Source organism: Coenobita brevimanus, chromosome 33 (assembly GCF_032717465.1).
Source record: "Coenobita brevimanus isolate Jiangsu-jjx chromosome 33, ASM3271746v2, whole genome shotgun sequence".
NCBI classification, from domain to species: Eukaryota; Metazoa; Arthropoda; class Malacostraca; order Decapoda; family Coenobitidae; genus Coenobita; species Coenobita brevimanus.
The window spans coordinates 43,681,870-43,686,869 of record NC_136986.1 but is presented as its reverse complement, the minus strand read 5'-3'; positions in this window follow the sequence as shown (position 1 = coordinate 43,686,869).

Here is a 5,000-nt window from a genome sequence, read left to right as displayed (position 1 = left end):
GACCTCAGTATTAACCAACCGCATCAAAAAATAAATCGCTAAGGAAGAGGTGTTACGGAACCCCTTTAACAGACGAGAATATGGAACCTGATTGAGCCTCTATCCTAAAAAATAATAATAATAATAATAATAATAATAAATAAATAAATAAAACTTTCATGGCTAATTTCAGTATTGTTTGGTCTTACACTTTTTAAATATATGGTGATAAAGTTTATGTTTTTTAATCACATAACGCCAGTTCCCATATATGTCGTAAGGCAGTAATAATAATAATAATAATAATAATAATAATAATAATACCGGTAATAATAATGATAATAATAATAATAGTAATAATAATAATAATATGTAGAAGAAGGAACAAATCAGCAACAAAATTAACAATAATAATAATAATAATAATAATAATAACAGAGCACAAACTAACCTTATGTCTCCTGAAATTAATACATGTGATTTTACAGGGATGGTAAGCGTACTATCCTTTGCTTACGGTCTCGTGGTTGGCAGAATTACAGGTCGATATTTAAGGAACAAATTAGTCTTCGAGGGTAATTAGGGGTTATTAGAGGAGGATGGGTGTGATTAAGGCTCCTCGTGGCGAAAGGGTTAAGGAATATAAGAAGGATGAGTAGGTACACACACACACACACACACACACACACACACACACACACACACACACACACACACACACAGGTTTCACTCTCGCTGCCAGATGGTTAATGGAGAGAGAGAGAGAGAGAGAGATTCATTCAATACTATTGTAACAGTAGTAGTAGTAGTAGTAATAGTAGTAGCAGTAGTAACAGCTGTCATTCTGTAAGACTAATGACAACAAGAGCAGTAATAATAATAATAATAATAATAATAATAATAACAATAACTTATCCCTGTACTACAACAACAACAACTGCTACAACTACTACTACTACTACTACCAACACCATCATCATCATCTTCAAATTGCCACGATTCTATTTATGGAAGGAACGTGCGAGAAACGCAAAAAAAAAAAAAGACTAATTTAGAAAGACATCAGTGGCGGAAGAAAAAAAAAGAAGTCTCCATTGATGGTGTGAATAAATGCGTAAATGGTTGATGACGGTTTATGACAGGGAGATTGACGAAAATTTTGGTGGAGAAGAGTAGAGAGAAGAGAGAGAGAGAGAGAGAGAGAGAGAGAGAGAGAGAGAGAGAGTGACCAATGTGGGAAGAAGTTGCTCTCGATTTTTCCTATTATGTCTGTGTTCTTTCCTTTGATTGATGGTCTTCACTTTCAGACCCCCATCGCGTCCATCAACTTTCAATTTTGCCCTCTCTCTTATGTATCTATCCATGTATCTATCCATCTATCTACTTCATCCATCTACTCACGGCCTCAGCAGGCCCTGTCTAACGTGTGGTACCAGAGGAGTTACTTAAAGTCCTCATTCTCTCCCTCCTTCTCATATACCTCCCCAAAAAGCTTGAAAAATCGTCTATCATGAAACAATTGTGGAAAGGATGGAGAGCGAGAGACTGACAAGGAGAGTGTATGTGAGTGAGGTGGAGGGGGGGAGAGGGAGAGGGAAAGCCAAGGATGAGATGGAGGGATGGAGTGGAGAGGTATATGAGAGAGGGGTGTGTGGAGAGGTATATGAGAGAGGGGTGTGGGAGCAGGGCAATGAAATGGTGGGGAACAGGGCGACATGGAGGCGATTTGTTTGTGGCCACCCCTTACAGGAATAAGGCGTCTGGCAATAGATAGATAGATAGATGAAACAATTACGATTTATGTGGCTTTCAGAGGCTTTGTAGAGAAGAGGAGAGGCCAAAGGTGAATAAAATCGTCCAAGTAGCATAAAAAAAAAAATATATATATATAAAGGAAAGTAGGCAGAGAGCGCATACCTCCAACGCCACTAACATATTTTTCTTTCCTGCTGGCGGATCCACCTCAAAATTTAATCACCTCTTCATTGACTCAGTGCCTACCCACCCACCGAATATTGTTGACATCTGAGAACTACTTTTCGAGATATCTTGTACACAGACACACACACAAACAGACATATATACCCGGGTGAATGCATAACCGCCTCCAATTTCGCTGGCGGGGGTAAATAGTGTTAAGATTAATTTGGTGTGGTCTTAGAGTTACTTGAGACAACGGGAAATACAAAGTAGATGAAGGTATAAGTATGCAAGTAGATAAGTAGATAGGTAAATGAAAGTAGTTATGGTTTCTGTCGCGTTGGAAGCCTCGTCACTTATGATTCGATAGATAGATTGATAGATAGACAGATAGATGACTAGATAAACAGGTAGGTAGATAGATAATTAGATAAATAGATAGATATATGAAGGTAGTTATAGTTTCTGTCGCTTTGGAAGCCTCGTCACGTATGATTCGATAGATAAATAGATAGATAGACAGATAGATGAACAGATAAACAGATAGGTAGATACAGAAGTAGGTAAATATATAAATGAAAGTTATGGTTTCTGTCGCTTTGGAAGCCTCGTCACTTATGATTCAATAGATAAATAGATAGATAGATAGATGAGTAGATACACAGATAGGTAATTAGACAGATAGATAATTAGATAGATAAATGAAAACAGCCATGGTTTCTGTCGCGTTAGTAATTCGTCACTTAGTGCCACTTATCATTTCGCTGTCTGTCTGCCCTTCCTCCAGCACACACACACACACACACCCCTCCCTGCCTTCCATCCATCACTTTCCTCCTCCCTACTTCGGTTTTCCTTTCCCTTACTCCCTCAGGCGGTGGTGAAGGGAGTGACGTGTGGATCAGTTTTATCATTCATTTTTCTTATTTTATTTTATTTTTTTGGTTGATATTGTTGTGGTAAATTTCCGTGCATATTATTCACTGCTTCTTCTGATTTTCTTCTTCTTATTCTCCTCCTCCTTCTCCTCCTTCTCCTCCTCCTCCTCCTCCTCCTCCTCCTCTTTTTTTCTCTTCTGCATAGTCGTCTTTCTTTCTTTCATTCTTCGTCTTCTTCTTATTCTTATTCTTTCTTTCTTTCCTTCCTTCCTTCCTTCCTTCCTTCTTTTCTTCTTCTTCTTATTATTATTATTCTTATTATTATTTTTATTATTATTATTATTATTATTATTATATTGTTTTCTTCATCATCTTTCATTTTTCTACCTTCCTTCCTTCCTTCCTTCCTTCTTCTCCTTTTGTTTTATTATGGTAGTATTGTTATCATCATAGTAGTAGTAGGTACCGGTATCATCACCACCACCACCACCACCACATCATCATCATCATCATCATCATCATCATCAACATCATCATCATCATCATCATCATCAACTCTGGATACGTCATTTCAGTCATTCGTTTCCACATAAGACATCCTTAGCACCCCTCACTCACTGACTCATTCATCAACTCTCCATAGGTCTAGAAAGTGTGCAAGGCTAGCGTGGTGGTTAGTTGGTGCCTCTCTAGACCACCACAAGACCAATTGACCGAGGAGAGACCAATACCAGTACACCAGGACCACCACCACACCAGTACACCACCACCACACCAGTACACCAACACCACCACACCAATATACCACCACCACACCAATACACCAACACCACCACATCAGTATACCACCACCACACCAGTACACCAACACCACCACACCAATACCACCACCACACCAGTACACCAATACCACCACACCAGTACACCAACACCACCACACCAATATACCACCACCACACCAGTACACCAACACCACCACACCAATGCACCAAGCCACCACCACACCAATAGACCAACACCAACACCACCACCACACCAATACACCAGTAGCACCACAAGACCAGTACACCAAGCAGAGACCAACACAGACCATAGACCAGAAAATGACCAATAACGGTGAATAAAAGAGGCGTAAAATTTAGACCAAAGACAACGATTACAAAATAAAAAGTGAAATTAAAGACCAAAAGACCACAGCATATAAAGACCACAGCATTTAAAGACCACAGAATTTAAAGACCACAGAATTTAAAGATCACAGCATTTAAAGATCACAGCAATTAAAGACCACAGGATTTAAAGATCACAGCATTTAAAAACCACAGCAATTAAAGCCCACAGCATTTAAAGATCACAGATTTAAAGATCACAGCAATTAAAGACCACAGGATTTAAAGATCACAGCATTTAAAGACCACAGCATTTAAAGACCACAGCATTTAAAAACCACAGCAATTAAAGACCACAGCATTTAAAGACCACAGCAGTTAATTAAAAAGACTATTACACGTTACTCTCCTCTTCTTTGCTACATAAATCCTTACAATAGTGCCTTACTCTGCATAAATAACGTAGAAAAGGATATTAACCAGCCATATCCAGAAATAAATCGCTAAGATAGAGGTGTTAGGGACCTTCCATAACCGACGAGAGCCTGAAAGATACGAGATAAGGAACAGAAAATTAATTGGACCAGAAAGAAAGAGAGAGAGAGAGAGAGAGAAATACTGTAGTGATAGAGTGAGGTAATTTTGGTAGTTAGATGGAGAGAGAGAGAGAGAGAGAGAGAGAGAGAGAGAGAGAGAGAGAGAGAGAGAGAGAGAGAGAGGAATAGTGATGGAGAGGTAATTTTGGTAGTTAGAGAGAGAGAGAGGTGTTGTGGACAGTCAGAGCGTAACCTGTCATTAGAAAGGAGGGGCAGGTGCGGTAAGGTATGGCTGTGTAGAGGGATGCGGAGGCTGTGGAGAAAATAGGTAGGGGCCCCTCTCTCTCTCTCTCTCTCTCTCTCTCTCTCTCTCTCTCTCTAACACATTCATATTCTCTCTCCTCTCGCTCACTTACTCTCACTTTCTTTCTCTTTCAAGCATTTCATGGTAGAGTACTCCTGACCACACACACACACACACACACACACACACACACAATTTCTCTCTCTCTCTCTCTCTCTCTCTCTCTCTCTCTCTCTCTCTCTCTCACTCAGTATTACAAACCACACATTGCACT